Source organism: Xyrauchen texanus, chromosome 7 (genome assembly GCF_025860055.1).
Source record: "Xyrauchen texanus isolate HMW12.3.18 chromosome 7, RBS_HiC_50CHRs, whole genome shotgun sequence".
Taxonomy (NCBI): domain Eukaryota; kingdom Metazoa; phylum Chordata; class Actinopteri; order Cypriniformes; family Catostomidae; genus Xyrauchen; species Xyrauchen texanus.
In genome coordinates, this window is record NC_068282.1 from 18,836,639 (window position 1) to 18,849,828 (window position 13,190).

Below are 13,190 nucleotides of genomic sequence, written 5' to 3' on the forward strand. Positions count from 1 at the left end.
TATTCCCATGGAAACACCGTTCATGCCAGACGATCACACCTGCGAAACACGAGAGAGAGAAAATGACAAAACAAACATACAGGCTTACTTCCCCCTGGGATGCCTCCTGGCAGAACTACCTTGCTGGAGGTGAAACTCATCAATGAGACAGTGATCTAGGATGTCCCGAGCCAGGACCCAACACCTCTCCTCAGCTCCATAGCCCTCCCAGTCATCAAGGTATTGGAACCCTCTGCCCCTCCACCTAACATTGATCAGTCTCCTGACCGTGTACGCCAGAGAGCAATCAATGAGAGGCAGAGGAAGAGGGACAGGAGTGGCGATATGTAACACTGAACATTAAATGGATGTGATTTTTGAAATGTCCAAAACTGGATGGTTATGCTTAAGGTGAGGGGTAGTTTGAGACAAACCACCACCAGGCTGATGACCTTGACGATAGGAAACGGTCAGATAAACCTGGGACCCAGCTTACATGAGAGATTCAGAGAGGGATGTCCTTAGAGGGCAACCAAACCTTCTGCCCACACATGTAAACTGGAGCCTTAACCCGGTGCTGGTCAGTGCCAGTTCGCATGAGGGCTTCTCTGGTGGCTTTCCAGGTGTGTTGGCAGCTCTGTAAAAAGTGTGAATGGATGGAACCTGTATGTCAGGTTCTTGTGTGGGGAACAGAGTGGGCTGGTAGCCGAGGCTGCACTGGAAGGGCAATAACCCTGTAGACAACGACTGCAAGGTGTTATGGGCATAATCGATCCAGACTAAATGATTGCTCCAAGAACATGGATTATGGGAGGCCACACAACGCAGAGCTTTCTCCAGCTCCTGATTCGCCCACTCAGCTTGTCCATTAGTCTGGGAATGGAACCCAGAGGACAAACTCACTATAGCCCCCAGCTATCGGCAGAACTCTGACACAAATTGGGGGCGTTTGTCAGAAACCACATCGACCGGGAAGCCATGAATGCGGAAGACGTGGTTACTGACTGCTGCCGCTGTTTCCCTCACTGATGGTAATTTGGGAAGGGGAATAAAGTGAGCCTCCTTTGAGATCCAGTCCCCTACAGTCAAAAGGACTGTGTTGCCATGGGACTGGGGGAGACCAGTTACAAAATTCATGGCTATGTGTGACCAGGGTCTCGAAGGGACCGGCAGCGGTTGGAGGAGCCCGGCTGGGGATTCACAGGATGTTTTGTTAGTCGCGCAAATGGGTCATGCTGCAACGAAGCAACGTACATCCTGTGCCAGTGATGGCCACCAGAATCATTGTCTAATGAGTGTCTGGGTACGAGTCCCCCCACAATGAAAAACAATGTTAGACAAGTGACCCCACTGTAGGACAGATCAAAGAACAATGAACCGACACACTGGGCAAGCGGCTGGCGATGCCGTGTTGCATATTGCCGTGTGGAATTTAGCCTCCACCTCGCAGGATACTATGCCCACCACATGAGTGGAAGGTAGAATGGTATCAGGTGGGACAGTGGAGGACTTGACCTCAAAACATTGTGAGAGTCGGGCTTGATGTTTTTAGAGCCCGGGCGATATGAAAGCATGAAATTGAAGTGTGGGGAAAATAATGCCCTGTTGACCTGCTTAGAGTTAAGATGTTTGCAGCTACGAATATGCTCTAGGTTGTTATAATCTGTCCAGACTATGAAAAGTACCCCCGAACCATTGATGCCACTCACTCAAGACCATCCAGACAGGGAACAACTCTTGGTTGCCGATGAACTATCTTTATCCCTTTAAATCTGCTTCTTGGTCAAAGTACCCCTCTTGAAGTGATATTAATAAATTACACACAAAGATCCACACCATTTTGGAAGGCATTCTGTTATCTAAACATACCCATTAATATTGTGCTGCCAAGGACAGTCTCCTCACTATATAGTAGTGTGGTCCCCCTCTCCCTGTCTCTTATTGGTGCAAATCATGTCACCTGTTGATTTGAGGAAGGTGTAAGAGTGGGACTAATTAGGAAAATTAATAGGACATTGTTAAGAATGGGGTCGTTTTGATTTGGGGGATGTTAGTTGTTGTGCATTTGAGTTAGGCAGAGAAATGTGTATATGTTTGACAGAAGAGTTGCATGTGAGCAGTTTATGCCACGATTTCAGCTGTGAACAGCTTAGAAGCTGGTGTTTTTTAGGAAATTAGGACACTGATACCTTTGGTTAGCTTGTAAAATTAAAGGCAAAAAATAAAATAAAAATGGCCAGTTTGGGTGCTGGTGAACTTGACACCTTGCCCCCTGCCTCTATTCTGCAACAAGTCACAATGCTTCAATATATTTAAATAAAGGAGTATTTCAATACTATATCGGTTTATTTATTTATTTTTCAATGGTTGGGGTGGTGTTGAAAAAATAAACACTGTATAGGGTCATGCCATAGTTGAAAAAAAATTTGAGAACCACTGTGTTTAAGAGTTTAAGCCTGCAATCCCATACTCGAGCCCCTCCATCATGGACAGCACATCAAATCTATTTACCCTAATGCATTTTTGGACAGCATGAACCAGTGAACTCATGAAAGAAATCTTGTGAATAAGTCAGACAGACTCTCATTAATCAGACACACATTAACCTACATTTGTACAAGCATTGTGACCTTAAATTAATTGTCTTTAAGGAGGAGTGAACATTACATACCACACAAAAATGGTGAGAACATTATCAGAATCTACCCATGCTGCAACAACTGTATAATAAATATTTTAAATCTTTATAAATGTGGACTATACATGGTCACTTTTATTGTGCAACAACATTAAACGTCGAACACCTTTCCAAAGTATTCAATTCAGTTGTTTATATTGCACTGAACTTGTTAATAAAAAAAGAGTGCCAGATTATAGACTAATGACTATGCATATGAATCATTCATTAGCGAAGGGATCTTTAAAGGTGAATCATGCTGTGTGATCAAATTTTTGCCTGAGACTAATGATCTCCAATGCATTCTCCTGGTTGTTGTTGACAGGTTGCATCTGACTAAGAAGTATGAAAGGTAAAATAAAATCAATGAATAAAAAATGCTTTCCCACATGATGAATCATAGATAAAACTTAAAAACAAATGAAACCAATTCCATTCTCATCAGCTACAATTTTGTCTTTTATTTCACGTCTGACATTCACACCGCCATCAGCATCCTCACATGCCAGGATGCTGGAATTAATCACGCAATTCACGAAAAACATTTGAGTAAAACCAAATGAGCAAAGCAGTCCCACTGACACAGAGGCACTGACGTCAAAATAAACATATCTCGTGCAGAATATTTCCTCTTTGGCAGAACAAGTATTCATAAGGCTGAGCATCTGGGTCTGTAAATTAACTTGGCATTATCCACATTCATTTTGTTTAGCACCAGGCTCATGGGTCTGTTTTAGAACTGTTAATTTAGGCCTGAGGAACGCAGGGATGAACATGCCTGATTTGAGGAGAATGCAGTCAGCTCTCCCAAGAGGCCAAGCCTCTCCAGTAATTTATAAGTGCTGTCAATCACGGTTTACACAACGTCCCTCCATGTCTCTGCAGTAACAGGAAAAGAGAACAACTGAGATGGAAAAGAGGAAAAAATGGTCATTGCATGCATTTCCAACTAACATAACATTTCCAACTCTGAATGGTAACAAATTCATCAAAAATTAATCTGGATGGAGTGAAAGCTCAGTGTCCTAAATTGTCCTGATGTGATATTTTAAATTACCAAAATATTTCGGAAAATGTGTGCACTTATGTTGACAATGTTAACATGTATGTACTTTTTTACATATTAATATTAATTTAGACATTTGGGTCAATGATGTGACACTCATTTGTTTGTCTGTATCTATAAAGACATACACACACACACACACACACACACACACACACACACACACACACACACACGCATATGACCCAAATGTCAAAATTAATATTAATATCGAAATTATGTGTTTAAAATCATAGTGATATTTTCTATATTTCTGGGGTTAAAGTCAGTCAGGTTAAAGTGGTGTAACACTCTGACAATAGTACAAATAAATACACACACACACACACACACACACACACACACATACATATACGTATATATATATATATATATATATATATATATATATATATATATATATATATATATATATATATATATATATATTTTTATTTTTTGTAATTACATAAAAGTCTCATTAAAAGCTTAAATTCTTGAAAAAATAAATGTTGTTATAAATAGTTTTAAATAATATTCCAATATTAATTCATAAAATGAATAATTAAATAAGCAGTTAAATTATTATCTTTTTTTAAATATTAACAGTAGAAAGACTTTTGTCCACCAAATCAAAATCAGGTGGTACAGAAATGTAGTTGTCATGTGACAAGAAAACCATAAAACAGAGAGGAGATTTTAGACCCTTGCGACTGTGCGTGAAGATTTAAAAGAATATCTGATATTTTGACATTCATTTGTTCACGTTAAATTGAGTAACCGCAAATTGATATTTGTGACTCAATAATGTGTATAATAATAATAATAATAATAATAATTAAATTTATTATTATTATTTATGAAATTGTGGTGGTTTCTTTTTATTATTATTATTTGTTTTTTTTAATAGAATTGTTAAAGATTTGTATAATCTCAGACAACCTAATTTGTCAACAACCTATTTATCACTATTTGAAAAAAAATATCTGAATAAAAATTAAATGTAGCTCCCAAAAATAAAATAATGTGTAATAATTATTTATGATACACAATTAAAATGTTTTATACACAACCAGGCAAAAAAAAACTAAAAAACATCATGAACATTTAGGTCAAGATTATGATGAATTGATAAATGTAATTAATCTTTTCAAGCATGCAGTATTTCCTGACCTATTAGTCTTAATGCAAAGGTGTACTTCAATAACTAGTCCTTGTAGATTTTCTTGTCAATGGCACATATTTACCTTACTTAAAGACATCCCTTGCACACTTTTAAATACATCTTGAAAATGCATCCAGCCCATTTTCTAATCTCACTTTAATTTAAGCAGCTGACAAAGCTGCCCATGTTTCCACAGCGGAAGGGCATTGTTAAGACAGTTCAAGCAGCGATAAGATTAATTAAGGTTAATAAGGTTAATACATAGTTCCACAGCACTGAAATGCCATGTTAATCTGCAGTGTCCATCACATCTCCAACTTGGATGGCGAGCTGCCTTCACATTGCTTGAAAGTACAGGCATGCATGAAACAGGCTGTAAATTGAATTTTAATGGCACCATATAATATGCTGAGCCATGCACTTTTTTGCCAGCTCGCTTCTCAACGTTGTCACAAAGCAGTCATTCTTATGACCCTGAATTATATCTTTCTCCGTCGGCCTCAAAGATTTATCCAAACAACCTCTGAAGCGCAAATAGCTCTAGATTTCCATGTGCAATAAGTGCTGTTAATTTTAATTTGGCAATGCCATTTAACATTGTGTTTATGGTTGTCTGCGTAAAAGTGATGCATTGTCAGTACCATTAGTTGGGGTGAAGAGTTACTGTACAAATCTAAAATAACATTTGTTTGTTCAGTTGTCAGGCTACCACTCAGACTATTGATTGTCTGCGTGTTTGAGAGAAGGCAGTGGACTGCAAGAGTGTGTTATGACTCTCTCTCTCTCTCTAAGACATTTTGCTTTCAGAATAGCACTGCTGCAGCCTGGCAGGTTTCTAAATGGTACACACAAATCCTTCTAAACAAGATATAGTTTGTAATCCTCCATTAGATCACATCCCAAGTTGCATTTGCATCTGAATTTCTTGTGCATGTAAAGAGTTTTTTTAAGTAAGCATATTTTTTGTTGCTCTTTCTTTATTTATATCCTCTGCTATTTTAGCCATTGCATTTAGGAAAATTTCATGTTAAACAATGCTACTACTTTAAAAATGCACATCAAACAAATACTTCTCTTATGAATACAGCTGTTTCACTTGAGGCATCCTTGTGACCATTTTTACATTAATCAGAATTATGATGCTCCTCAATGTCAATAATTTAATTTGTTACTTGATTAAACAAATTCCTTTGCCTTCATAGATTGTTTAATGCATTTAAAAAGATTATACTTACATACAAACATACATCTTGTGATGCCTTATCTTCAGCCACTCTATGAGTGACAGTAGCTTTTGGCCAGGAGTTGATGTCATCAGACGGTGCCCAACCTTCTTTGGGTTTTTCAACCCTTAACAGTAACACCCCCAGTTGGCGGGTCAGCAGTGGTGGCCAAGTCACTGCCAATCTACTCCTGGCATCCAGCTCACCTCTTCCCTCCTATTACAATGCCAGCTTGAGGCTCGTTCTGCTGCCTCATCGCACCCTTCCTCCCATGGGACAATAAGTTCAAACAGTATGATCTTATTTGCATTCTCAGACCAAATGATCATGTCCGGCTTCAGGGACGTTTGAACCACTGAGGGGTTGAATGCCATTTACTCCCCAGGTCCACCCTCATCTCTTTTGGAGGATGTTATTTTTGGTCTTTTTGGAGGCAAATGGCATTTTGCCCTCCCTATTGAACTGGATGGATGGTATCTGAGTCCCATGGGTCCGATGTTTTCTGTGTCACTGCTACTCCAGGATGTAAGCTAGTTCCAGGAGCACCTTGTCATGCCGCTATCTATATCTTTCTTGGCTGAGTGTGACTGTACAGCTTGACAAGATGTGAGCTATAGTTACTTCTACATATCTTGCACAGTGGGTCTTCTCTCAGCTCCCACCTATGCAAGTTTTTGGTTGATGGGAGGGTGTCATACACTTATCAGAGCAGAAAGGAAATTCATAAGGGCTCCAGCTTCCAGAGTTAATTTGATAATTGATAATTTCCTCTTTGGGAGGTCACACTTCATCATGGCTTCCTGAGGTGACAATTCAACAGTCTTCACCCTCCGGCTTTCCTCTTCCAGATGTCGTACCTCAGCCTAGATCATCATTCTCTCTTCTGGATCTGCTTTTCTCCATTGCTGTAAATGGGTGGTTCCAAGGCCTTGTCTTCCCGTGCAAGGGTTTCCAATGTTATCCTTCAACATCAGTGAGCTTTCTGCTTGTACCGAAGACACATCAGCTGCCTACTTATACCCAGATCTTGTCTTGACTCCCTTCTGGTGTGTTTGTCACTGGAATCACAATTCATCATTGACACCCTGCACTTTGCAACCTTGAACTCTTCCCCCACTGAGGACAAGGGATGCTAATGTAAAGCCCTACTGATGTGAAACTATGAGGGACTCCGAACCACCTTCTGAGGTATTAAAAATTATCAAATTAGATTAACTGGCTGATTTTAACCCTCAGTATCATTGTATTAGTCATTATGAAAGAAACAATATTATCTTAATAGGATGCTCAGAGCAATCCACCTGTCATGAGGAAGAGAAAATTATAGCCTACTTTTATGCCAGAGGTTTATCCATCTTCAAATACATTTGAATTAGTTGTCACACCACTAATAATTTATGAGATGTACCATAATAGAGATTGTGCCTGCATTGAAATGCTCTTTAGCAATTTCATTATATCACATCTTTAGTATATTGAACAAACATCTTGGGGGCATTTTACAGGATTAAGTAGGCATTTGAATGCAATAAGTCACTTTGCCAGGAGATGAGCTTTTATGATGTGAAAGAAAGAAAAAAAAAATAATAATCCACAGCAATCAAAGTGTCTGCAGAATTTCATTTTTATTTTTTTTTCTCAGCAAGGGCAACTCAGTGCCAAAAATCAATGGGAAACTCTCCTTTGGGTTAATAATAAAAACAGTATGAGTACATAAAAGGGAAGATTTATAATGGTAAAATAAATTTATAAATAATAAAGGAAAACTTGTGTAATGATAGGAACAGATAAACTGAAATTCATCCCATGATAATGACCAGAATGCGCCTCTCATTTTAATACTCCACCCACTAGTAGATGAGTCTACATTAAAAGAAGATAGCATGTGTTAATCAATGGGTGGTACTTTGTGTTTCTCATCAGCTCAGAGGGTGCAGAACAATTCTGCCTGTTTAAATGTAAAACCGATAACAGCACTGGATGATGATATTCAGGAAAGTGATAAACCAGGACGAATAGACCTGGGGTGAAACAGAGCTTAGTCCAACAGAGCTAAGTTCATTTTGCTGGCTCACAGAATGGAGTTATCTGAATCAACTGTCCTCTATATTCACCACAGGATATTGAGGAAGGCCAAGGTCAAATTACATCAGAATCTGCAAGCATTAAATTGCAATGCCAGAGAAAGTTTGCCAATTCTGTGAGAGATAATCTCAATCTCCTACTGCGCTCGGCAGGGACCAAAAAAGCTTAAGAACTGATAGGATCCTTAGGCCACATGAAAAAGATGCTGTAGGCAAGAAAACACTACAGAACATTTGATCATCCATAGAATTCAATAGGTTCAGTGTACATCTAATAATTTGTTTTAATGATGCAATGCCACAGCTATCTGTAATGTTTAGGGTCTACCGTCATTATAAAACAAAAGCGAACATATGCGTTTGTTACCTTGAAGAATAGCTCACTGAAAAATTTTAATTATGTAATCTTTAAAGGAAATATTTAATGAAAATCCATTGGATGAATTCTATATAATGTCAGTACATAGTGACTCAGATTAACACTTCATAAAACATCCAAATGTGCCATAAAAGTAGTCCATGTGACTTGCACTGTAAGATTTAACAGTAATTTAGTATAACAAAATACTGTTTTCAGTATTGTACTATAAAATCATTGCAAGCTAGGTAATTTTCTGTCACAACACAACAAATTACTGTGAAAAAATAAATGAGAATATCGCACTGCATTATAGGACATTTTTATTTTGTTTGAAGTCACCATTATGGTGTTTAGTGTTCTCTTTGGATGGGACCTTATCTTATTTATTTCTAATTAATTTTCTCCCAGTTGGTGTATAGATCACATTGCTTCGTGATGTATGGAGAAAACTTAAAAATGTAGTAGATGTCTTTATGATGAACTATGATGTATAGTCTACATTATATGATGCATTTGAAAGTTAATAAATAGTTTAATTTTAATTGAACAATGAGAAAGTGATATTTGCAAAGCTAGGCTATAATATGGTTGGTTTTATCTCTCATAAAACTGTTATCAAGAGTTGTCAATCAGGAAGGCAAGATATCAACACACAGCATACAAAACTCATGCTGGTGAAAATCAACAAACACAGTAGATAAAAAACAACAAAAAAAAAAACCAAATACAGATGATCATTGTGATTCTACAAAACAGCACTGATACATTACAGTAATTTCTTGGTCCATTTCACTGTGAAGTCACAGTATACATTTGACTTTTAAGTTAAATAAATTGTAGAAATACTACTATAAATTCACTGTGAATGTCATGCAGCTAGCAGCATGGAATTTACTGTAAATTAACTTAAAGTCTTCTGAAGGTATACAATCATTTTGTGTGGTAAACAGATCATAATTTAAGATTTTTAAGTGGCTATTACACTTGATTACATGTCAACATGTAAGAAACAACACTAAGCTTTTCTAGAGTTAGGCTTTTTAAATTATGGATTGGCAGATGGACAACAGTCTGTTACACCTTCTTAGGGCTACAACTCTAATCCCCAAAGGCAATACATTACTTTATGTATATGCATATTCAATGATTCAGTCAATAGTAGTATTAAACCACTGGGCTGAATATTACCTAAGATAATAAACCTCACAATGAATGACAATGCCAAATTGGAACTGTGTAATCAGATTAATAAAGTTCAGCACCATGGACAGTTCCAGAGCAGCATTACACTGGGGCGATGTCCACTCTAGATTTTGCCCATGTATCTAATCCATCATGATCTGCTCCCTAATAACAGACACGCAGGACTGATCCATGTTCCAGAATATTGCCAGAAGACAACAAATCTCACTTCGCCAACCTCTGCAATAGATTTGTGTCATGTTTGGTAATGTTAGAGAGCCAGTCACTATGGAATGGCTTTAACCAATACTCTGACAATTATGAAAAAGTTCTTCCTTGTCTGAAATCATCATAAAAACATCAACGCATGGCAGTAGTAAGCTCATGCTCCTTAAATGTCTCTTTGTCTTTTAAAATGGCAACATTGATGCAACTGGCTGAAATCAGAGGTATGATTTTTAAAAGCTGCCACTGCAGTCTGAGTCACTCATACAGCACAGATGTACAGGGGCTTAGGGCCAGGGAGAGAGACGAGAGCACCCACACATGCTGCTCACATTTCAGAACAAGCTCAAATGAAAAATGAATCAGGAGAGAAATTTAAATGCCATTAGATCTGATACTGTTTGTATAGAGTGACTCTTATCTGGAGAAGAGGCTTTTATTACAGTAATTAAGACAAGGTGAAAGGGTAAAAACACTGCAACATGATAGACAATGTGAGATTCTGACCTTTTGACCCAATGGGCATTAACTTTCTGTCACTTTTCAGAAATAGTATCCAATTAGAAGTGAACTGCCACAGTAGTTTAAAGTAATTTAAAGAAGCATAAGATAGGACAGCCTTTTTAAATAGTTACAGCCTAGTTATCATTCCTGCCTCATCTTGGGTTTTATGCATATCCTCTGAAAAGCCATTACAGAGGGCTACTTGTATTTTAAACATGTGACTGTGAGAGAAGGCGCAGCAAAGAACCAAGCGCCAGTGTCTGCCAGCGTCTATCCATTGAAATTTGGCTCTGTTTCTCTCTCTCTCTCTCTCTCACACACACACACACACACACACGCAACGGCGAAGAGTAGGAGGGTCAAGCAGAGCTGTGCGATGGTGCTGACTTTATAAAGGAATATCCATAGCCTAGACACTTCCAAAAGACACTGAAGCATCACCGTGTCGCAGTCTGTCGGCGGATGTTTTACTCTACTCGCGCGTATAACTGAGCCACGCACTTTCCCGAAAGCCAGGGTCTGTTTCTAACTGTCTGTGGTGTTAGTGGATTTGTATTCGGCAAGACGTTGTTTGATTAAAGGTCGTTACATTTTCTACAAAGAACAATTCAAAACATCGCACGGATAACCTAACCTTCGCTTTATATCGTGGGAGCGATTTGTTACCGAAGTTCGCCAGAGGACTATAGCTAAGTATCGCCAAATTAAAAAGCTAAGGTGCGGATCGACCTTTCGTCCATTTTGTCTTTTACGCCAAACAATTTTCCTAACTTCCGTTGGTTTAACGTTAACACCTGTTATGTTCGCATTTAACGAATTTTGACGTGTTGAATACATAAATAAATAAATAAATAAATAAATGTATAAATAGAAAGCACCTGCAAAATTCAGCAAAAAATGCAAATGACATGACCGCGTGAGGTTTGAGCGCCGATCTACGTTGTGGTGAGTTATTTTTTAATCTTGTTTTTATAATCTTGCTTATGTTGCCAGTTATCCACTGCAGATGTAATCGTTGTCAGCAAGCTAATCTTGCTGCTTCGTAGATCACTTATAGGGGGGACAACTTTGGGAAAAAATAAAATAAAAATCCAACCTGAGTGCTACGATATTCTTATGAATGATTAGCATACTGCAGTCCATCAAAACTGCATAAAAATAATAATAATTCTAAATATCCTTACACGAGTTACAACTGTGATCTCTTAAGACCATGAATGTATTATGTATTGAGTGGTGCCATGTGATTACATAAAAAAAAGTCTCTCTCTCACACACACACACACACACACACACACACACACACACACACACACACACACACACACACACACACCTTCAATGTATCTTCAATAACATTTAAAAATGTAATTAAAAACAAAAATTACATTTAATTTGAGTGACATTCAGTAGGCTATCATAATGCACATGGATATCTCATGGCATATCAGCATATCAGTTTAGAGTGTAGTTAACACACCTCTTCATTCATCAGAGTAGAGGTGTGCAGAGTATACACACCTCTACTCTGTATGAGTACATAAAAGAGAAGATTTATAAAGGTACACTACATTAATAAATAATAAAGGAAAACTTGTGTAATGATAGCATGTGTTAATCAATGGGAGGTACTGTTCAGCAATCTTCTGACATAGCAACAAACATTTACTTGCTCTTATAAAGATGTATTTTAAATATGTATGTGTAGGCCTCATGACATCCTCATAGTCAACCTTGAACTATGCTTACAAATGAACTCTTTGAAATATATATGTTTTTCTATTTAATTTTTTTATTATTTATTTTTTACATAAAGCTGATGTGTGTAATGTCAGTGTCTCTAGTGGAACCAAATAGAATTACATAAATAACAACAGAACAATTTTCCCAAAACACTTTCCCATTTTATATAAAGTGCACCAGTCAGGTTCTGGAAGTAAAAATCCAATGTTTTTTTTTTTCCATAGCTAACGATAACTTAAAACCCTTTACAGACCTACTGTGAGCTCAGAGGTTGTAAATCAGTGGTACGTTATGCTTCTGTTCAAGCTACCAGTATGTTTTATTTCAACACAATTTTTAGAAATGGTGTTTACTGTAATAGCAGAATTCCTGTTGAAAAACGACACTGAATCCATGATACTGAAGAGAAACGCTCCACAAATGAGACCATCGTAGTGAACAAAGTGCGCCAAACATTCTCTGCAGTGACTGCCCACATGCATGTCACACTGTGAATGATGCAATCGAGTCTTCCTACAGTCTAAATATTTTTTAATACAATTCAAATATATTGTTTCTATACTTAGAATCAACCACATTAAATCAATCATTTTATATTTCCCCAGCATTTTTTATTTGATTACGTCATTTACAATGCTTAATTGGATTGTAGTTTATGCCCTTTGGAAAGAGAGGAAGTACACAGTCTTGTACCTTTGTCTTTTTGTCTGATTTTAAACTATTTTTGGCTTCAAATTGAAGTTTGTAATGGCACGATTCACCTCGGAGCTGGTTGGTTGGGGTCATGGCTTAGAACTCTTGTATTACTGATTTGATGAAATCCATATGAAAGAAACAACTAGGGGGAAAAACTAAAATCTAAGATGGCTGAAAAAGTGGGCCGGCACTGTTGCACTCCAATGTCCGTACAAATACTGTAGGTAGTCCCACCTCAAACTCACATCATTGACTGATCTAATTTTGCTGTGTCTATTGAAAAGTATTTTAAAATCTAAAACATTA

General features: G+C 37.6%; 1 protein-coding gene across 1 annotated transcript in view; it reads left to right on the top strand.

Moving 5' to 3' along the window:
* The first annotated feature begins 10,792 nt into the window (after positions 1–10,792).
* Positions 10,793–13,190, top strand: part of brinp3a.2 (bone morphogenetic protein/retinoic acid inducible neural-specific 3a, tandem duplicate 2) — a 74,577-nt gene continuing 72,179 nt past the window's right edge. The window contains exon 1 of the mRNA XM_052130020.1: positions 10,793–11,390. The gene's annotated coding sequence lies outside the window, so the exon portion shown is untranslated. The remainder of the gene's footprint in view (positions 11,391–13,190) is intronic.